The sequence below is a fragment of the Peromyscus eremicus genome, chromosome 1 (assembly GCF_949786415.1).
Source record: "Peromyscus eremicus chromosome 1, PerEre_H2_v1, whole genome shotgun sequence".
NCBI lineage: Eukaryota > Metazoa > Chordata > Mammalia > Rodentia > Cricetidae > Peromyscus > Peromyscus eremicus.
This window is the reverse complement of record NC_081416.1, coordinates 171,139,847-171,163,858: the sequence shown is the minus strand read 5'-3', so window position 1 is coordinate 171,163,858 and position 24,012 is coordinate 171,139,847. Positions and strand designations below refer to the sequence as shown.

At 42.9% G+C, this 24,012-nt stretch overlaps 1 pseudogene; it reads right to left on the bottom strand.

The window, feature by feature from the left end:
* The window catches only part of LOC131896879 (MHC class I-like protein MILL1), a 104,186-nt pseudogene extending 88,641 nt beyond the window's left edge, over positions 1-15,545 (bottom strand).
* Positions 15,546-24,012: the final 8,467 nt, after the last annotated feature.

Sequence of the window (24,012 nt, the reverse complement as noted above, 5' to 3'; positions counted from 1 at the left end):
TGAAAGCAGATGCAGTGATCCACAACCAAGCATTGGGTTGAGCTCCTACAAGGGAGGAGGGATCATAGGAGCAAGTGATTTCAAGATCATGATAGGGAAAACCACAGAGACAGCTGACCTAATCAGGTGAGAGCTAATGGATGCTGACCTGTCAGCTGGGGAACATGCATAGGACCAAACTAGAACCTCTGAATGCAGGTGGCAGTTATGCAGCTACATTTGTTTGGGGAGTTCCTGGCAATAGGACCAGGACTTATCCCAGGTGCATGAAATGGCTTTTTTGGAACACTTTCTCTAGGGTGGGATAACCTTGCTCAGCCTTGACACAGGAGGTGGGGCTTGGTCCTGCCTCAACTTAGTATGCCAGACTTTGTTGACTCCCCAGGGAAGCCTTACCCTCTCTGAGGAGTAGATGGGGGTGGAATGGGATGGATGGAGGATGCAGGAGAAGGGAAGGGAGAGGAAACTAGGATTGGTATATAAAACAAAAAAAACTTTTTAAAATAAATTAATTAAAAATTAAAAACAAGATTCTATCTTGCTCCAGTCAGAATGGCTAAAATTAAGAAAACAAATGATGAAAACCACTGGAGAGAGTATATGGGGAAAGGGAAACACCTACTCACTGTTGTTGGTGATGCATATCAATGCAACCACTACAGAATCAGTGGGAGGTTCCTCAAAAGTCTAAATACAGATTTACCATATGCTCTAGCTATAGCACTCTTGAGCATACACCCACAGGACACTATATCCTGCTCCACTGGTGTATATGGCTCACCCACAACCATTGGGCTCATTTCACAATAGAGGAAATAGCCTACATGTTCATCAACCCATAAGTAGATAATGAAAATGTGATATATATATATATATATATATATATATATATATATATATATATATACACACACACACACACACACAATGGAATACTCCTCAGCTGTAAAGAAACATGAAATTTTCAAGTAAATGGATGAATCTAGAAAAGATTATATTGTATAAGGTAACTCATACCCAGAAAGATAAATGCCACATGTTTTCTCATATTTTGCTCCTAGCTCTAAGTCCCCAGATGTGAGTGTACAACACAAGAGTAATGACAAAATTTAGGAAACTTTAATAGGACTGTAGGCAAGGGTATGGGGGTGGAGTGGGAGGGAATGGTAGGATATGGGTAATATTGAGTGGAAAGTGTAATAACTGTGAGTGGGCTCCAACTGTGGAAGAGAGAGGGAGGTCAATACAGAAGTAGGAGAGATGAGGAACAAATAACACCATGATTTCTTGGAAGGAATAATATTGTTTTATATTTATCTAAAAGTATATGCAACACACACCACGTCTGTGTGTATGCACACACACACATCACTCAGGCTGAGAGTGTTCCACACAAGAACCATAGACTGACAAAAATTCCAGTACCAGACACAAAATATCTTATTTCAACTGGTTTGTCAGGATAGCCCATGTGACTTTCAAAAGTATATAGATTATAGAAATAGCTCTTGGTTTCCTCTCAGGGTTGAGAGTGGAGCCCTATTACTAAATACACCACATACTTAGGAAACACAACTCAGATGACTCAAGCTAGATCTGCCCTGAAAGTCTCTACTGTAGTCTAGCTTCCATAGTTCCAGAAAATATTGTGCAAGTTGCCAAGGGAAGCAATTAAACAGTCCTACAGAGCCCCAACACCTGTGAACCACATCAATTACCAACATATGCTGATATGAATCAAGATGTACATAAAGGTACAAAAAGTGGCACATACATGTTGGAAGCAACTAACAGTTCTCTAAGTGGACTTAAAGCAGAAGGGAAATCATACACAGTATTAGAAATATAGTCATATTCCCTGGACTAGTAGGTCATGGACCTTAGAAAACAATCTACTATCACGACTTTGCTAGACCAGCATGGTTCCTTAACACACTCTAAGTTTTCTCCTTATATTCACAGGTTAAGTGTATCTACCCTCACCATTCAAAGAAGCCTCTCTTTATAACAAATGAAGACTATCACTGGAAAACACAACTGGACACAATTCAGAAATAAACAGATTATGGGGAGCCCAATCTCAAAGGATATATCTCCATCATAGATCCCGCATCTGTGACTCAGGGAATGTCATCTCAGAAGAGAGAACAGAAAGATGGCAAGTGCCGTAATAAAAGGAAGACTATCATGAGACTGTCTCTCCTAGCAATGGCTTCATAAACAAGACTAGAACAATAGCAATATCGATGGATATTAACATGGAGAGAGAAATTTTCTCAGGACCCCACCCTTTGACAAAGAATTACAGGCAGCTATGGACTGCTGGGAAGAGGAGAATTAGTCACCCCTAAGGATGAGACCTCTTAGGCTGTCCAATACAGAGTAGTCAGCCTTGAAATCTTACACATACAAACAACAAAAAGTGTTGTGGGGGTGAAGAGAAAAGAATAACATATTTAAAATAAGAAAAACAAAACAAAACAAAATAAAAAGAACAGTTCCAGTAGAGAAAATAGTTACCTAGTGATGTTGAGGCCATCTTCAAAACAAACAAAAACTGTGCCTCAAAAAAATTCCTTACACAAAATTTATGAAAGGAGAAGACAAAAAATTAAATAAATACAGCTAAACTTCTCCTACGTATGTAGGGAAAACTGATCATACAAAGGAACAGAAAGGATGGGGTGTTGAAGCTGCTCGTTTCTAGTTCCTTGAAAATTGGAAATTGACATATATTGGCGCCTTATTCATCTATCATCAGAGAGGCTTCATCCTCCATCAGATGGGAACAAATTTAGATACCCACTGCCAGACATTATGCAGAGACAGGAACCTTAGAACATACAACTTTAAATGAGATGATCTGTCAAATCCCTCCTTGCAGAGCTCAGGGAATCCTGAAGAAGAAGTGGAAGGAGCTGGGGAGACAGAGGAGACAAAAGACACCAGGAGAATGAGGTCCTCTAAAATGACTGAGCAAAGGTCGTATGAACTCACAGAGACTGAAGCAGGAAGCACAGGGCCTGCAGGAGAGTGGTAGTTGCATTCACAGAGGAGAGAGTTGGCTTACTTGTGGACCCTTCATTCTTTTGGTTTGTACTGTTGCTGAGTCTGTATTCAACAAATGTCTTCTTCCATCGAATTATCTCCACACTGGTCATTTTCCCTTGCACAGTTAGTTTTTTATTATGTGGGCAAGGCAGGCTCTCCCACCCTCCAGCTTTCCCTAGATCACCCCCTGAGATGGCTGTTATAGCTGAAAGCTATTTTCCAAGTACATCATCAGTAATGTTGGAAGCAACCACAGCATTGAGATGAGTATCAACAGAGGACAAAGAAATTCCTTTGTATTTTCAAATACTCCTAAATATTAGGCACCTTACTGGACAGGTTCTCCTATGGAAACTTAGAGTTCTCAGGCTCTACTGCTGTTAATTAGAGAGAAGTGGTTTAAAGGAATGAATTTGATATGCCTTCTGGATCAAAGCAATTAAATGCCAGAGTAACTCCCATTTGATGACATCTGCTCTTGGCCACTGGTGGTGGGGTTATTGCTGTTTTAAAAATAGCAGCGCTGTTACCGGGCAGAAAGGTCCTGATACACAACAAAACCAGAGCTTTATTAGGAGAAGGGGGAGGGGGGACAGAAGAACCAGGCCGGGGGGAGACCCACATGCAGAGAGAGAGAGATAATGTGGGGGAACAGAACAGAAGAAAGGGAGGAGTCATCTGTGTCTAGCTTTTTAAGGCACAGGTGGGCTTACAGAGCTAATCCACGCACGCGCAGATTGTGTGACCATGCTGTGGGCATGTAATCACACAGCACGCACTGATGACATAAGACGTAAGATCCCTTACTTAGCTGCTGAACTGCGCATGTGTGGCCATGCAGCTGGAGGAGCAGCAGAATCCTAACATTCCAGACTTTTTGCTTATTATAAAGAGCAGATGAACAGGAATAGGGGCATCGTTTCTCCCAGAAAAACTGCTTCCAGCTGACTTTGTGGGCATCAGTTGACTCTTGGGGGGGGTAGGGAAGGGGCTTCTGAGGCATCCAGCCATCCTAGGGTTGTCTGCTGCTTTGGAAATCATCTGACAAGGTGTTGTACAGGTGGATTCAAGCTGATTCCAGAGCTCAATGACCTGTCCAGGTGGATTCTCTGGAGCTTGGAAAATTTTTGAACATATTAAGAAGCAGCTAGGAGAAAGTTAAAGTCTTGGGCTGGTGACCATGACATGACACTGTACTCTGCTTATATTGGTTAGTGTTAGTGAGAGAGAGAAAGAGAGAGATTGGAACATGTTTTTAATTTTTACCTGAGATAAGCTTTATCAGAGACAGATTATTTTAAGGCACCTGTTTCCTTTATTAGTTTAGCATTCAGAAGACAGAGGTGATAAATTGCTGAGAGCATTTAACAGTAATACATTGTTATATTAAATTCTGTTTTTGCAGAGCCCAGACACTTTTGGGTCTGGGTATGTAAATACATTTTAACTGTTACTGTTCCTTACCACCTAGGTGTATCTGATGGTCCTTGGACCCCAGCTCTATGGTGATCCTGTAACAATTAGCTGAATAGTTAATTAGAAGAGAGAACCAGAGAGAGAAAAGCTTGTGGGATGAGACCTCATTCTTCTGGAATTGGGGACAAGGTGTCCTCTGGAACTTGAGAGAACAGGGCCCTGTCTGTATCATTGTGCATGAGAATCACTGCTGACCAGTATGGAGTGAGGCACATGGAGGGAGCAAATGAAATGAAATCTCCTACCTTAGCTGGAAAATCTTTTCCCATTAAATAATCCTGAAGGTACAATTAAATCTGGTGAGGTGGGTAAGGCTGTCCCCCTACCCCAACAACAGGGAAATGAGGAGAGGTAGGACCCCAAAACTCCCTCAGGACTGAGTAAGTGGCTCGGTATCCAATGGGAAGGAAATGGATTGCCCCATGCTGCATCCTGGGTTCCCTGTGAGCCCATGGCCAAGCCTTGGAGGTCTGCTGGAGGTCTTAGTTTGATGTCCCCATGCCACTGGGTGCATGAGGGCAGTCAGCTGACCAGTTATCTCTCTAGGTGGCACTTTGAACAAGGCTCAATTGATGGCCTGGCAGGGCATGCACTAGCCCACATGGCCTTCTAAAACAGGGACCTGGAAGCCCTTATGCAGCTGCTCAAATGGCATGTGCCAGCATTTGGCAATTCTGTTCATGGGCTTTCTCATCTCTCCCATGGTACACCTTAAATGCCACAGCTGAGACTTCCACCTGTGGGGAAAGGAGCCTTGCTCTCCAGATGCTTAAGTTTTAGCCCTGATGTCAGGAAGCTCTGGGATATAAAAGATGGATTTTATTACGTATCTTTAATTACTTTTTTTTTTTTGATAGTTTGCTGGTTTGAGGACAGTTTTAGGAAGACCTGCCAGGAAGCAGGCTGTAAACTGATCTCTGGCTAAAGAGCCATCTGGATTATTACAATCCTTATGTGGGTCCTGATCATAAACTTATTTGCATGCATCCTAGCCTGCTTCCAGACCTGTCTGGGCTTAGCAGCCTGCCCAGTCCTGGAGAACAGATAAGATAAAATTCTTTGGAATCAGAGATTCCTTAGGTTCAGGAATGCAAGTGGACAAGAGAGAAAGACTCAGAAGGGAGGGTTCAGTGCTTAGGTAAAAGCATGGGGATAAGGTAACTCTTTTCATTTGCCTGTATGCTGGCAAAAGTTAGACCGTTCCTGTGAAATATCGGGGTTCAAGCAGCCATTATACGGCCAAATTTACTGGTGTCTGGGGATATTTAAGGCATTTCTCAAAGGAGTAGTGGAACCAAGAGGAGGAAGCCTCCATGTTCTGTGACTGCAGCTGAGAGGAAAAATAAAAATAAAAAAAACTAAAATAACAAACAGGATCCCAGGCTCCCATCTCAGGCATCCCTGAGGATTGGTAGTCTGTGGACCAGCATAATTTATCAGCACAAGTTACCCCAACCGTCATCACAAGAGTGGCAAAGGCTGGGGGGGGAGGGGAGTGTACATACTGGAGGACTCCCTGGGAGTCCAGACAGCATTCAATACTTTATAAGAGAAAATGTGTCATGGTACACAGCTGAGGAATCCCTGGGGGTCTGGCATGAGAAATATATCTCAAGCCACAGTCTTGGGAAATGGCTAGGGATTGGAAAGGGGAAAACTCACCAATCTTGGTGGCTGGTGTGTTGTGAGGAGAGTCCTGGTGGCTGGGCAAATGAACAAAGTGGAGTGGGCAGTCATAAGTCCAATAAACCTCGGTACAGGGTCCCAGACACAGAGCCCTAGATACAGAGCACCTGGAGAGCCTGTCCCATCACAGCACCAATGTTGTTTTAAAAATGTAGCAGCACAGTTACCAGGCAGAAAGGTCCTGAGACAGAGCAGAACCCAGCATCAGAGCTTTATTAGGAGAAGGGGAGAGGGGGGACAGAAGAACCAGGCCTGGGGGAGACACACATGCAGAAAGAGAGAGAATGGGGGGGGTGACAGAACAGAAGAGAGGGAGGAGTCACCTGTGTCCAGCTTTTTAAGGCACAGGTGGGCTTACGGAGCTATGCCATGCATGCGCAGATTGCATGACCATGCCGCGGGCACATAATCATGCAGCGTGCACTGATGATATAAGATGTAAGACCCCTTACTTAGCTGCTGAACTGTGCATGTGTAGCCATGCAGCTGAAGGAGCAGCAGAATCCTAACAGTTATAACTCTTTATGAACTTCCCTGTGGGGCAGCTATAGGTCACCTACCTTTTGGCGTATCAATGTCCAAGCCCTCATCTTGTCCACAACTGCCTCTCCAATCTTCCCTCACCTCAGAGCTGTGGAAGACCAAAATAAGACTCTGTGACCCACAGGTGCTCTCTGATCCCAGGCCCATGTGTCATTTTCAACATTATCATAAGTGTTATAGGCAAGCTTCTTGCTCACAGATTTAAGAATAGTGTGTTTGATTCAGATTCCAGTAACAAATTGCTCCCATTCAACCTTTCACCAAGATTTACATTAAGACCCTTCTTACATGCATGAGTTTTCCCAAGTCTTTCTATCAGCTAGACTCCAGACAAGGTTTTACATATGGTCACTTGGACAGAGAGGCTCCAATATCTGGTGAAGTGAAACTATGCAACCCTGGAATCAACCCTAGAATGCAACAATCAACAACTTTTTTTTTTTATCATTTTCAGGGCCAAGTGTCACTGTTTGTTGGGACATGGGCATGTGGATTCACACGGATCCGTGGAAAGAAGACTCAGAGGCATCTTAAGAATGAATCTAGCCTTTCATGGCTGCAGGGGGGTCTAGCCTCGAAGGACTGAAGCCTTTCCCTTCACCTAGGGCATTTGTATTTCTCTCTATTACAGTTTGGCCAGTTAATTTCCATATGCTCAAAACAACCTGAAAGGAGCTCCCAGAGATACAATGCCAAGTGCAAATTCCTTGCTTTCTCAGGTACCACGGTTTTCCAGGTTTCCTGAACTAAGTTTTGTATAGGTTTTGTATCCTTAGGAGACTCTCAGACAAGAATCACATAGGGCAGCTAGAGAAACGAAAGGTATCAGTTAAACAAAGGATGGATTAGGGCTAGGTGCTATGCTCTGGAGCCAGGCCAGGTATGGCTCAGCAGGATTGCAGCCACAGCCAAGAATTTGAGAAAGGACTTGGACTAATGTGGAGTGCTCAGGAGCTAAGACAGAAAGACTACACATTCAAGACCAGACTAGGGGACACAGTAAGACACAACTTAAAACAAGAGAACACTTGCACACACATGAAAGCATGCACACACAGGCACACACACTCACACACAAACACTAAGAACATCTGAAAAGAATTTGGACAAGGCATGATGTAAATGGTTTCTCTGCCCCCATTGTTGCTGCCTCCACTAGGAAGACTTGAAGTTTGGAGTGATGCAGGACCACAGATGCTGAAACTACCTTCAAGTTTCACTGCACTGATGTCTGCCACCTGTGATGCAATGACTCAAAGCTCCTCCAAAGTATTACTCATCCAAAACATTGAGATGTGGCAATGCCTTGTGCCTTGGACAAATAAAGGAAATGGTGGTGTCCTGAATGGGAGCATCTCAGGAGACATCATCCTGGGGACAGCACAACCCATGGGAGAAATATAGGGAAGTAGCAAAATCATTCCCCATCAGCATAAGATTTTTGTCCTGTGTCTAGGTAGCAGGAAGACACTAGAATATCTTAGGGACTGCCAGGGATTGGCGGGACCCGGAGAGAAAACTCTCAAGCTAGAGTCCAAGGGTTTCCCATGGGCCCATCCTGATGATGTAATGTTTCTGTTTCCAATGGGCTTCAGTGTTCCCAGTTCTCACACTCTGAAAAAGTCCATGACAACTAGAAAAGCCCCAATTTGAGTTTGGGTAAAATGTTGGAGAAGGACAGAAATCTGTTCCTGGGATGTAGGAAAAAATGTGCAGATCAAATACGGTTGTGATTTGCTTCATAAAACATAGTCTGACACACTGAGACAGCAGGTCCCCATTTCTCCCAGCCTGACTTTTCCTTGGAGGTCATTCATGTCTCTGCTATCAATAACTTTATCTTTCTAAACACTTTGCAATATGTACTATTTTATTCTTGTAATATATTTTGATCATATTTATCCCCTCCAGTACTCAAGCATACTTTTCCCACTCCACATAAACCTCATTTTTCTTCCCAACAGCTTCCCCCACCTACTTTCATGTCCTATTTTATGACCCACTGACTTCCATCAGTTTAGCTTGCATGAGTTTTGATGTGAAGTTATTTACTGTCATCTCCCTGGCCACTACCAGTAACTACACCCCTGGAGAAAATCGACTCATCCTCCTGGAATAGCCACTAACTGAAAAAAACTCCTCAGTGAAGGGTGGGGCATCATAATCTTCAACTTTCATGTGATTTGTCTGTATTTCTCACAGAGTATCTTTCTCACAATTGATTTGTGTATGCTTTCATGCACTTACAATGTCAAGTATTATCTTTATGATGATGAGAAAAAAAAACAATCCCGTGAAATATATTAGCTCCACCACTGCCAGGCTTCCCACACATTCATTTTTTTCAGTGTGTGAGAACTGAGAATGCTAAAGCCCATTGGAAACAAAAATATCACATCAGCAGGATGGGCCCATGGGAAACCCTTGGACTCTAACATTCCACATATTCTACAATATCGCTAGAACTATTAACACTCTACCATGGCCATGCGAGTTTTTTTCCCAAAGGAACGTACTATTCCCAAGTCCTAGGCAACCTCCCTTGCTTCACTTTGCATGGGGCTCAGACCACTTGGCAGAACCCATCCCCAACCCTAGTGATCCTCATTTAGCTGGTCATGGCCAAGCAGACACATAAAAGAAGGCAGTGTCAGCTTTCAGAAGTTGCTATGTGTCTTACGTTCAAGGAGAATAAGGCTTAAAGACATGTTGCAGTTTGTTCTACCTCAAAAAGACACAAGTTGGAACCCAGGTAGTTTGCTTAGAAATCTGTACCCAGGGTATCTTCTCTATTTTCTGAGGCTCCTGCATAAAAGAAGTAGAGGAAGAGGAGGAGGAAGAAGAGAGATGAAGCAGTTATAAACACCATGATTTCTTTTAAATGTTATCTTGCAGCGATTGACATGATGAATACAATAATAAACTGTGATAGTATGCTGGGGGAAGAGTTGAAAAGAACTGGGACAATATAAAGTAGAAGGATGAACTTGGCCCTACCAATCAGAGTGATGCTAGGGTGGGTGATGACCTCATTTGAAAAAGGCTCATAGTGACCCTCTGAAGTTGTGAAGGCTACACTAGCAATCTTCATTGATTGTAGAGGCTGTGACATGTCTAACCACAATTTGGAAGAAACAACTAGGAATCCAGAGAAACTGCAAGCAAGAGGGAGTTGCTGAATTGGATCTTTTCCAGAGCTTTCTGGTGTCAAATCACATCTTAGAACTTCCTGGGGTCAAAAGATTCTGGGGACCCAGGAAAGTATCTAGGCATCCTGAGTGTCTCTCTTAAACATACTCAATGTCATATCCCAGACCTCTACTGTCAACATGATGGCCACTTGGTGCATATGGACATTTAATTCAGTCAACATTAAATGCAATGATGCAAATTCAATGCCTCAAATTCTCAATCCACATTTCAAGCATTCAGCAGCTGTAGTGGCCACAGCTGCCATATCAGACACAGCAGATGGACAATGTTTCCTTGCAGAGAGTTCTGCAGGTCCCTACTGGTCCAGATGTCTCCAAAGAACTCAGAGCCTCTGGGTGATTGAGTCAGTGTAATCCACAGCATGGAGGAAAATGTACATAGAGCAGACTCCATAGTAGTCCTCAGATGAATAAAGGAGAAAGATATATGAAAATATAGTCAGCTAAGTGCTGTTGAACTAAATATTTTAAAGTGACAAACAGGATTACTTATAAACCATATCTCTATAAAATAGTCAAAATGTCATTGGTAGAGACCATATTAATAACAAAGATTCATCATGATGTGTGGTGTGGCCCTTGCAGACCTATGGTAGCAGGAAGATACATGAAAAGATCTTTTCAAAAGAAGAAAACAAATTAAACTATATTTAAAGAAATCCTTTAGGCACAGTCAATAAGACAAAATGACAGCCTACAGAATGGGAAAAGATCTTTACCAACCCCACTTCTGACAAAGGGCTGATATCCAGAATATATAAAGAACTCAAGAAACTAGACATCAAAATACCTAATGGTCCAATTAAAAAATGAGATATAGAGTTAAACAGAGAATTCTCAACAGAAGAAGCTCAAATGGCCAAAACACATGTAAGGAATTGTTCAACATCCTTAGCCATCAGTGAAATGAAAATCAAAATGACTCTGAGATACCATCTTACACCTGTCAGAATGGCTAAGATCAAAAACACTGAAGACAGCTTATGTTGGAGGGGATGTGGAGCGAGGGGAACACTCCTACACTGTTGGTGGGAATGCAAACTGGTACAGCCACTTTGGAAATCCGTGTGGTACTTTCTCAGAAAATTGGGAATCAATCTCCCTCAAAACCCAGGTATACCACTCTTGGGCATATACCCAAGGAATGCTCAATCATACCACAAGGACACGTGCTCAACTATGTTCATAGCAGCATTATTTTCAGAACCTGGAAACAACCTAGAGGCCCTTCAACTGAAGAATAGATAAATAAAACGTGGTACATATACACAATGGAGTACTACTCAGCAGAGAAAAACAATGACATCATGAAATTTGCAGGCAAATGGATGGAACTAGAAAATATCACCCTGAGTGAGGTAACCCAGACTCAGAAAGACAAACATGGTATGTACTCACTCATAAGTGGATACTAGATGTAAAGCAAAGGATAACCAGACTGCAACTCACAGCCCCAGGTAAAGAAGACCCTAGGAAAGACACAGGGATCACCCAGGGACGGAGAAATGGATGAGATATACATGAGCAAATTGGAAGTGAGGGGGTAATGGAGGGCAAGGGTCAGGGGAAAGAGAGCTTAGGGGAGCGGGAGGTCCTAGCTGGATCAGGAACCAAATGGGAGAACAAGGAAAGAGATACCATGATAAATGAAGACACCATGGGAATAGGAAGAAGCAGAGTGCTAGAGAGGTTCCCAGAAATCCACAAAGATACCTCCACTATAGACTGCTGGCAATGGTCAAGAGAAAGCCCGAACTGATCTACTCTGGTGATCAGATGTCATGATAGAACCCTCATCCAGTGACTGATGGAAGCAGATGCAGAGATCCATAGCCAAGGCCCAGGTGGAGCTCCAGGAGTCCAATAGACAAGAAAGAGGAGGGATCATATGAGCAAGAGATATTGAGACCATGATTGGGAAAAGTACAGAGACAACTAGTGGAAACACATTAACTGTGATCCAATAGCTGAAGAACCCCCATGGAACTGGACCAGGCCCTCTGGATAAGTGAGACAGTTGTTCAGCTTGAACTGTTGAGGGGACCCCCAGGCAGTGAGACTGGGACCTGTCCTTAGTGCATGAGCCTACTTTTTGGAACCTAGTGCCCATGCTGAGACACTTTGCTCAGCCTTGGTGCATGGAGGAGGGGACTGGATCTGCCTCAACTGAATCTACCAGGCTCTGCTGACTCCCCAGAGGAGACCTTGCTTTGGAGGAGGTGGGAATGGGGGTGGGTTTGGGTAGAGGGAAGGCTGGGAGGTAGGAGGAGGGAGGACAGGGGAATCTGTGGTTGATATGTAAAATGAGTAGAAAATCTCCTAATAAAAAGAAAATTAAAAAAAAAGAAATCCTTTATGCTGAAATATGTTTCCAAAGCTAAATCTCTGGAGGCATATGTAAGAGTATGTATGACATTTCAAGATCAGCCTGGGTTATATTATGAGAACCTGTTAATGAACACATTTTTTGTTTTGTTTTGTTTTGTTTTTTGGTTTGTTTTTGGTTTGGTTTGGTTTGGTTTTTTTGTGCAGGGTTTCTCTATATCCCTGGCTATCCTGGAACTCTCTGTGTAAATCAGACTGGCCTCTTGCCTCTGTATCCCAAATGCGGGATTAAAGTTATGCACCACTACACCCAACTATATGTTTTTTTTTTTAAGTTTGACAACAATTTTATCAGAATTTAAAAGGAAAAACCCCAGGGCAAGCAAATGTAAATCATGGCATCTTACTGGAGGAGGAAGATGGAGAAGAAAAAAGGCATGTGTTTTTAGTAAGGCATGGAGATCACAAAGGACAAACAGCTGAATGACAAACAGGTGTAGGGGTCAGGGGTTCTTCAGGGAAAGAATGAGAAAACCCAGAGTGTCTAGAAAACTTGTCCCAGGTGATGGTCAGAGTGTGAAAGAAAAAGAGGACCAGGAGGTCTGTTGTCCCTTCTATACATGACAGGGAAGCTGTGCCTATGAAATCTTAAAAATACGGTCACATAAATAAGACCTTCAACAGTGACAACACCAGTTGACATGTAATGTAAATAGGGGAAATCTCACAAGGCCCCTGAACCTAGGTGAAGAGCTACAAGTCATTAATGGCTGCTGTGAGATGGATAATCAGTCTTCTTCAGTTGGTTATCCAATCTGAAGAGTCAGCCCTAAACACACAACAACACTAAGTGGACCCAACAGTCACATGTGTGTGAATATATGTACATATACATATAAAAAGATATGTATGTAAATAAGAGGTTATGAATTGAAGGGTAAGGGGGTAGTAGGAGTTGGAAGAGGAGAAAGAGGTGTGGAAATGACACTAATACAGTACTTGAATGCAAAATTATCCCCAAATTTTAAATAAATCACACACACACACACACACACACACACACACACACACCCCTATACACACCTGTTAACTTTTAATATACCTTATGACTCTAGGTTCTTCCTTGGTTGGATGAAAGGTAAACTTCACATTTCCTGTTAATTTCTCTTTAATAAATACCCTCATTCTATCAACTAAAAGTGCTTAAAGGCACATAAAAGTGAAAAGAATACTTTGGGTTTAAAGTCATATTTTACATATTCTCCCATAAAAACCAGAAGCCAAGGCAGGATATGGGTCCCTTTCATACCCAGATCTAGATGCCCATCAGTGCATTGCCATCATTACTGACTAGACTCATGGAACTGTGTTGCTGGGTCACTCATGGAGGTGATATAGAGTAGCAGGCTCTTCCCTCACCTCTAACACTACTGCTCTACCACTGGCACCGTGGACGCTGTGAGTATGTGAAGCTGAATACCTGGCTGCCTCTGGCTTCTGCAGACACAGAGGCTGAGGCTTCCCTGGAGGAATGTGATGGCATCACAATTCCATGTGTCCATTACATCCTTGTCTACCCTGAAAGCCTCTAAACTGTAAACATGACTGCACCTGAGCTGGCGGCATGGAGAGACTGAGGTGCATCTGGGGCTACTGTCATTCATCCAGCTGCTGATATCTCCAACATGTGAGTTTCAGGCAAGACTCTGGGGTCAAGATAAATGATCTATCTGAGAACAGAAGTGGAGCTTGAAGGCTCTGATACCAAGGACTAGTGCAAGAGAATTTTTCCAGGTGTCTTTTTAGATAGACAAGAGGTGGGGATGATATGCCGGGGTTTCAAGGAAGGCAGTCCTCACAGAGGACAGAAGCAATCAGGTTTGTATGTGTGCCCTTCTCTGTGAAGAAGTGAGGCAAGAGGTTGATGAGGCAGGAGGCTAGTGAGGAATCAGAGCAATCCTCCAGTGATGGAGTAAGAAAGGCTCATGCCTCTTCTGGGGAGACACCAACCCTAGCTCATGCCCATCTCTGACCTGACCTCTTCTCCAAATGTTGGCAGAACAGAGTACTCCAAACTATATCATGACATTGCTTCTATTGTACTATCAGTGTTAGTTATTGCTTAGACTTTTACAATTAAAACATCATAGATTATAACATGGAAGTGTGCATAGCACAAATTCTTATCAGTTAATGTAAAATTAAAATTAGCATGTTCCATGGATCATCTCTGAGTTATTCACAATATAATGGTATCAATATTACAGGTGAGTCAGAGAAAAATGTTGGTAAAACTGAAATGGAATGCCAGCACTTCCAGAAGAGCTGCCCCACTGAAGTTTCAACACAATAGATTCATTCTCACAGCCTCAGATCCAGTTGCTGCATGGGCAGCCAAACTGACGCCTCCATTAGAATCATAGTGACTCTGAATCTGGAGAATAACAAATACAGATGCAATATCCACATTAGCTAAATGGGGGTGGGGTGCAGTGAGCACCCCTAAGGAGGAAGATCCTGGTCCTGCTCTGTACCCTTAGTATGATCTCTTGTGGTGATTCAGTCGGGCCCAGTACAAGAAGACGGAGAAATTTAATTACCAGCAAGGATATTCATAAGCTAAACAAGCAGTGAAGACCATCTGGGGCCCTGTGCATGTTGAGAGCTACTTACTCAGTCACAGTGCTCCAGGCAGGCATGTTTTAACACATTTCCCTACAGAGTCAAGTGAACCAGTTTTTAAGTGACATTGCTCACCTCTCTGCTTGCAAGAAAAAATATGATTTTGGATATTTTTCTTTAACACTTTGCTGCATAGCAGTGGCTTTGTTTTACTGTGCAACTGGGCACAGCGCATGCTCACTTTCTAGAAGCAATAGGAAGTTCAGTCCCTGAAGTGTTAGCCCACAGGCAGCAGTTCTCACCTGTCCCCAACTCTTAGCAACAATGTAACCCATCAATCCATTTCCTACTCGAGTTACTTTGGACAAAGGCCAAGGCCTCTTTGAGCATCCCAATGTGCCATTCCCCCAATGATAACTCATTTTCTATCCATTAGTTACCTATGTGCCACCCCCTAAAACCCACCACAGTCCCTAATCACAGAAGCTCGTACAAAATGTTCAATTATAGCCATCTATGTGTTCTCTTCCCAAACAACCAACTCTGGTTTGTCAGTTTCCAATGACATGCCTATTGTCTCTGCTAGACCTAGACCTCAGAAGACAGTAACAATGCACTTACATCAGCCATGGTAGTTCACACCTATCTTCCTAGGGCCAGAAGACATTAAGAGTCTCATAGGAGATGAAGCCAACTTGGAACCACGGATTGCATTCTGTCACGTTATTTCCCTGCATGAGTGAAGTCTCCTCTGCCTTCCAGGACTAACTGTTTCAATTTGGAGAGAATGTTGCAATTAAAAGGAAACCCTATACAATAAATCATAAGGATATTATATAGCATTAAGTGCCTACATAAAAAACTGGAGACATCACATATTAATAACTTAATGATGCCACTAAAGGCCTTAGAAAAACAAGAACAAACAGCACCCAGAAAGAGTAAATGGGAAGAAATAGTAAGAGTCAGAGCTGAAATAGAAGTGGAAAAAAAACCAACAACAACAAAGAAAAAGTGAAATGTAGATCTGGTTCTTTGAAAAGACAAGAAAGACTGGCAAGCCTTTAACCAAATTAACCAAAACAGATAGAGCGATACAATCCAAATTAATAAAATTATAGATGATAAGGAGACCAGACCTTCAAGGACCTATATCTTTATTTTTCTTAATATTACAGCTTTCTAGCATCTGGGTCTAGGATAATATAATCTCACTGATGAAATACTCCACGGTTCCTGATCTCTCTGTGAAATACACTTTCCATGTGCTTGGACGTCAAAAATATGTGCAAATATTTTCTCCAAAAAGGATTAACTTTGACAAAATTCCTATTATTTTTTTTTCAGTACTGGGGATTGACCCTACAGCCTTAAGCTTGCAAAACAAGTTCCCTACCACTGAGCTACCACTGCAGCCCTTTATTAGTAACTGCTTTCTGGCATTGTGTTTCAGATACACTTTCTGAGACCACAACTATGTTCTCTAATGTATTTTTATGTTGAATTTGAAGAGGCCTATTTCCTTACATGTTTATTTTGGATTTTTAGAGGCCTTATTTTATCTAATCTGTCCTTGGCCTCTTGAATCCCAAGGGGTAGTTCTTTCTGTAAACATACACTGTGTTTTTACAGTGAGATCTACTGTTTCACAGGAGGATGATGGGAAACACTCTTTTTACATTAGGGTTTCACATTTGTTTAAGAGAGTTACAGAAATCCTTTAGTTTTGTGCATTGACTCCCAAAACCTTTGATTCCATTTTTGTTCTTTTTCGTGTTTGAAAACTTCATACACGATTACTGTATTTACATCAATTTCTTCTCCCATGTATGCCAAGCAGTTCCTCCTTGATATTCCCTCTTTTTTCCTAAAATTCATGGCCTTTGTTCTCTAATCATAATTCTTACATATGTGTGTATAGGTTTATAAATATAACCTGCTTAGTTCATTTAATGATGCTCATATGTGTTTAGGGATGCCCTCTTGGAATTGATTAACCTATCAGGATTTGACCCTAGAGAAGACTGATCCTCCCTCTCAGGATCCGTTGTCTCTAACTTTTCTTCTAAGGTTGAAGCCTCGTAAGAGTTCTCCCATATACACTGGCATGTCAACTGGTGGCATCACTTTTTAGGTGACCATATTGTTGACACTTCCTGAATGCAGCTCAGTGGTAGAGGACCAAGGCCCAGTATTCAATACCCCCCATCACTGCAAAATAAAATTTTTAATTAAAAGTCTTCATAGTTATTTGGTGGCAATTATAAAGCTCAATAAAAATCTACAACAGGAGTTTCAAAAACCACTGATTCTTTTACTTGCTTTTTATTCTTAGAATTTAATTTTAAAAGCATGTTTCATTGCTGGGGCTTGAATTTTGGTTCCTTGCAAATGCTAAGCAGAACTTCCTAATTTTAAACAGCAGAATTCAGAATTAAGCTGAGCTAAGGGTAGGGTGAGAACTTGAGGCTTCTAGGGCAAAATGTATGAAAAAGGTAGAAAGTTCAATGGTGTTTGATGATATCTGTACACAAAAAGGGAGACTATCTCCAGATGTGATCTCCCCTCTAGACTGAATTCCACAAGATTTTCAGCAGTCACACAATGAGATTTTCCAGGGTATAATTATCTGGATGTTTGACTGGCCACAGGAGAAGATTGCTAAACTCTTGCGTATATTTTTCTGTTCTGTAGCACTTTGTACTCCACCCATCCAGGAGTTCCATTATCTGTAGAGTATAAATAGCATGGGTGTATCAGCCACACTCTAAGTCCAAGATGGTCACTCTGCCACTCTGCAAGAAACGTGGTCATCACAGCTTCAGTAAGTATCCTGCAGCCCAAGGAGTAAGTGTTTGGCATCCCTCATTTCTATCTATCTGTCTGTCTATTTATCTCTCTATCTATCTGTTTTTCTTTCTTTATTTCTATCTAATCTATCTTTCTATCCTATCTATCTATCTACCTATTTATGTATCTATCTACCTATGTATCTGTCAATATCTGAGACAATCTCTCTATATAGCCCTGGCTGTCCTGGAACTTTCTATTTAGACCAGTTTGTCAGAGATCTTCCTACCTCAGCCCCACACCCAGTATTGGGATTAAAGATATGAGCCACCATGCCCAGCTATTCTGAATTTATGTAATCCTCCCTTCCCTACTTTGTTCTTGATTTCTATCTCATCATCCTTGCTTGCATCTCTGGTTACAGTTCAATGACTTTGCCTGCAATTTTCAGAGCTCACCTTCTTCCCAGATGCTCCTCACAAGTTTCCTGTCAACCTCAGACACTCTCAGGGTTAATCTAAAGAGGCAGCAAAAGGATCCCAGAGGCGTGATCTTTTGGCCCTGATCGCGGCCACCTGGTGGCTCCTCCAGCATCAGACTCACTCCCTTTCTGTTCCTCATTTTTTACTTCTGTGCTCAGTCTCGGAAGGAGTCACTTGTAAGAACAGGTTCAGTGAGGACTGAGAAGGTGGAGCACTATGGCTGTTGGGAGGTCTTGGAGTGTACCTGGCCAGGACTCCTTGGGATATCGGCCTATTAATTGGCAAGAGTGCCTGGGGTGGGGAAGCAGAGCTACACCCTAGAAGCAGTGCTGTGAGGAGGAGGCCATCTCTACCACTGAGTGGGACTCATCTCTATGGCCCCAGCTGCACATCTCAGCTGTGCTTCCAGCACTGTGTCCTGGAGTCCTGGGCATTGCAGAATCAGAAGGTCATGAGGTTAATGGTACTAGACAAGAGGTGTGTGTGCAAGTGAGTGTCCTACTATCGTGCAGGCTTGAGGGAGAGGGAGCAGACACAGAGTTGGTTGTATTTGTCCCCTAAATTCCACCTCTAGGCAACCATGTGGTAGCCCCTGTCATATCTCTGTCTTTCCCTCACTCCCCTCACTCTCTTCTATCCGATCTCTCATTCTACAGCCATATCACCTGAAACACTCATGGCCGGATCTGACTTCACCTAGATTATTTTGACAGTTGTTAATTATTGTTATTGCTAGAGTTTGGTGTGTGTGTGTGTGTGTGTGTGTGTGTTGCATGCTTATGAGTTGGATGAATGTGAATATCCATGTGAGTTAACACAGAGTGACAGTAAGATGCTGGGTGTCTTATGTTGCCTTCCATCTTACTGCCTTGAGACAAGGTCTTTCACTGAATCTGAGGCTCACTGTTTTGAATATTCTAGGTGACCAGCAAGCTCTTTAGATCTTCCTGTCTCGGCTCACAGTCTTGGGGTTACAGATGTGCAGAGTCATGCCTGGGTTTTTGCATAGGTTCTGGGAATTCAAATTCAGGTGCTTGCAAAGCAAGTACTCAAATCCCCTAATTTTTCTCTCTACCCACATAGGGACAGATGCTTATAGGTCACCTAAATCTGATATGGGTTAATCGACACCAATGATTTTTTACTACTGCAATGGTTTTGCATTTGTCCCCAAATGTTTATGTCATAAAATCTTAATTTGTTAATACTGGAGTCAGAGCATCGCCTATAGACTGTTTTAGAGCTTGGGGGCAGAGCTGTCCTGAATGAAGTGATGTCAGTACATGACAACAATGAGGAAGCTTCCATCTGCACCTTGTTGGAAAGAATGAGGACACTGCTCATACTCTATCTTTCCAATATATCTACTGGGCCTTCCTTCACACAGAGATGAGGAGGCACACAGTCCTGTCCAAAGGCTGCTGTGTAGTCTGTGACTTTCCAGCCTTTACAGCCAGGAACCACAATTCACTGTCTTGTTGTTAAAAGTACCAAGCCTCTGGCAGTTTGTTCTGCCAACAGAAAATCAAATACTTTGACTGTTGATATTTGTATGTTCTTTAACATCATGTAAGCCATTTCGTGCCATTGCTGAGAATAGATCCTTCCACCTCAGAGCATAGCAGAGCCTGCAGCGCTCCTTGTAAGAGTGGGACTGGAAAACCCTGAACATCAGTCAGCTTACCAACATGCCGCTAATTCAGGTACAGATTCAACAAAACTCCACTCTGGAATTTTAAGTGTGACACTGGGACTGGAGATAGGTCAGTGGATAAAATATTTCCTGTGTGTATGAATGCCTGAATTAAAATACCCAGAAACCATATAAACTCAGTGTTCCCAAGAAACTCTCCTAGACCAAGAGACTCTCCTAGAAACTAGAGAGCAAGCAGCCTGGCATGCACAGCAGGGAACAAGAGACCCTGTCTTAAACAAGGTAAGAAGCCAAAACTGACACAAGAGATCGTCCTTCTAACCCCAAATGCCATCCCTGGCATGCTCACACACACAATGACACATGTGAATGGGCACACAGAAAGGTTGTTTTTATTTGTTTTGTTTTCTTTTCTTTACTTAGCATGGGGCTGTTGAGATGACTCAACACATAAAAGTGATTACCAGAAAGCCTTATGACCTGAGTTCAATTGCTAAAACCCATGTAGAGGTGGAAAGACCTGGTTCCACAAGGTCTTCTGACCTCCTTGAATATCGTCATTCTCACCCCTCTTCTTCTTCTCTCTGTCTCTGTCTCTGTCTCTCTGTCTCTCTGTCTGTCTGTCTGCCTGTCTCTCAGAGTGTGTGTGTGTGTGTGTGTGTATGTGGATCACACACAAGAATAGCAGTAATAATAAAAATAACAATACTAAGGTAAAAAACATTTTAAACATGATTCTGCTGAACAGCTTATCAAGAAAGCTGCTAACAGAATCTCCAATAGGAAAATACTCCACAGTCTCTCCCTCACCTACACACAAAGGACCACCAAACACCAGCTGTCTCTTGATACCCAACCAAGAATCTCTTTCTGGAACTTTCATGGGTTCTTTCTATACACTGCTCAGTCTACCTTGAGGCTGTCATCCTTTGTCAGTCTTCAGAGGCAGGAGCTCCAGTCATGAACCCACTTTTGTAGCTGAAGTTTTCTCAGTCCCGCTTGGGCCCACAGCAGGACCCAAGTAAACACAGAGACTTATATTACTTATAAACTGTTTGGCCGTGGCAGGCTCCTTGCTATCCAGTTCTTATGTCTTAAATTAACCCATTTCTATCAATCTATAAGTTGCCATGTAGCTTGTGGCTTACTGGTACTTTCACATCATGCTTCTTCCTTCTCTGACTGGCAACTCCTGACTCAGCCTTCCTATTCCCAGAATTCTCCTCTCTGCTTATCCTGCCTATACTATGGCCAATCAGCATTTTATTTATCAATCAATCAGAGCAACACATTCACAGCATACAGAAAGATATCCCCAACACACTTCTGCTGTCCTTCTGTCATCTACTACTCTGCAGCCTGATCAGAATCATGGTGTGTGGAATCTTCCTGAAAAAGAGTCCAGCCAAAGTCAGGTCTGGATGTTATTGCAGCACTAATGCACCTCTAAACTTCAAATTAACCCTGTTTCTGTGTTCATTCTCCAGGGTCTCCCTCATAACCATCCACCTGGTATCTCCAAGTGTAATCTTTCTTTCCACTTGCAAACTTCAGAAATTCCCCTCTTGCTAGCCTCCTGCATTCCTCATGTGTCAGCCCAGACTGAGAAAACACATTCAGAGTCAGTTGAAAACTCCACTCTGAGTCATAATCAGGGACAAGATGAAAGGGATCACTTATTTGTCTCTGACCCACACCAGCTGTGGCAACATTCTAATTTGTTCCCTCTCACGTTTCTCAGGCATCATTCTTATTCCTGTAATCCTGCTCGCAAACTCAGAAACTGCAGTAGCTCGCACATCCCTGACTCTCTCAGATCATGGCTTATGGCTGTGTCAGCCAGTACCCAGGTGTGGGGACAGGATCTACAACCCCTTGGAGCAGTGCTGTGAGGATGACAACATCCTGTCTTTTAATCAGACCCGCCTTTGTGGCCCTGGCTGCATCTACTGGCCCTGTTTTGAACTCTGTTGTCCGGAGTCCTTTGGCCCCCAGCAGAGATTTCTTATCAAACTGAAACTTCAAGGGGAGAAATCCCGTTGCAGTTCATCCCCCATCTCTGGGGACTGTGCCAGGTAAGCATCTTCTTCCTGTCTGTACATAGGGTTGTAGATGGAAATGGGAAAGGGGGTTATGCAGGTGCACCTCCCTTTATGAAAACCCCTGCCCCCTGTTCTTATCAGTTTTGTTCATTCACTTCTCTGAATCTTCACTTTTGTTTTCTCCTTTGCAGCAGAAAGACATTTTCACGGAGAAGATATTCAAGAAAACCAAATTTCTCTTAGGCAACGAAGTGATGCTCAGGTAGGCTTCAATGTCTGTGCAGTCACTAACTGAGATGATGGCTGAACTGGGATGTAAACAGGATATTTGTACCATCCCCTCTGAGGATCAGGAAGCATTCTGAAGATACTAGGTTGTTAACAAGCTCAGTCTTACTTCAGTTGCCTGGGTACAGCTCAGCCTGTCAACAACCAACCATGGGTACTAGTGAGCTCATTGGGCTTCCTCTCTCCCTACTAAATTAGCTAGTGGCAGAATCCAGGGAAGGGACAGTCATGGTCTTTCATGTGCCAAATGGTGAGCCACTGGGCTCCAATAGATGGTTCTGAACCTATGGCCACACAAAGGATCCTGGTTATAATCAGTGGGTCATAAGAACAGTTATTAGTCCTTTGATTCCTGTCAACCTGAGGTCACTCTTGTGTCAATAGTACTGGTACATCATTGAAAAAAAAGAATTATTAATTCTTTGGTTCTTGCCAATATGAGGTCCTCCAGTTCTATTACTGTTATTAATATACCCTGAGTCCTGTCATTGCTGACCAGGTGTGAATGAGTGTGGAACCATCTACTGAGGCATGAGCAATACACCTGAGGCCACGTCCCCAGAGGAAAGGAACTGTCCCTCCCCAGTAGACACCAGCTGCCCATAGCTCCTTGGCCTGGGTTGGGACCTCAGGAAACCCCACACCCCCACACACTGGAATTTTGACTGATTTGAACTTGCCCAGGTCTTGTGGAGGCAATCACAGATGCTGTGAGTTGGTGTGTGCACCAGCCATGTCACGTCCAGAAGACAGCCTTTCATAGCTCTCCTCCATAACCTCTGGCTCCTACATTCTTTCTACTCACTCTTCCAGTGTGTTCTTTGTGCCTTGATGGGGGAGGTTAACACAGAAGACCCATCTGTAGCTGGGGACTCACAGTCACTTGTTCTCAGCACTTTGACCATTGTGAATCTCAGTATCAACCATTACCTACTACAAAAGAAACTTCTCTGACCAAGGTTGAGAGCACATGTGCATGGGTATAAATACAAATATTAAGAAGGTAATGTGAAAGATGGCTCAGTAGTTAGGAGCAGCCCTTGCCTTTCCAGAGAACCTGAAGTCCATCCCCAGAACATACATGATGGCTGACAGCTACCTGTACCTCCAGTCCCAGGATGCCCTCTTCTGGCCTCTGCTGGTACTGAAAATAACAGTACACTGACATATATGAAGGCAAAACACCCATACATGTAAAAATGAAAATTAAAAATTAAGAAAACCAAACAAGGTCATATGACAACATGACCATTGAGCAAAATAGAATTGGTAGATCCCACACACCCCCTGGGGCCTAAGAGTGACAGGTTGTTATGTTTCTCATTATTTTTTTTTAAGTCAGTGCACGGTGCAATCAACATCATTTAGGCATTTTCAAACAAAGTGTGTTTTAGTAGGTGCCCCTGTTCTCACCCCCACCCTCTGCTCTCAGGTTACCCTTCTGTCCCTCACACTCTCATATCTGTCTTCTGGTCTCATGTGTCTCTAGCTACAGTTTTAAGGATCTCAACTCTCAATCGTCTTCCCTGGTCAGCTTTTAAGGTCTGGTTTCGTCCAATCAACACTGACTCCTGAATGCTCCTGTTTGAAGGATGGGCACCCGAAGCACTGGAGTGAAGTGGCGTTAAGTGTGGTTCATTACAATGCTCATTCGAGCATAGTTTACTAAAATATGTATTGGAACATTCTCCTATTACTTTCTAAAATTAACATGGGTCAGTGTAATTAAAGATAAATATATCCAATCCAGAGCCCACAAGAGCACAGAGAAGGTAGCTGTATGCAAGCCAGGGATGGGACCCTCACAGAAACTCAAGAAGTGGGTGCCATGTGTCATTTCC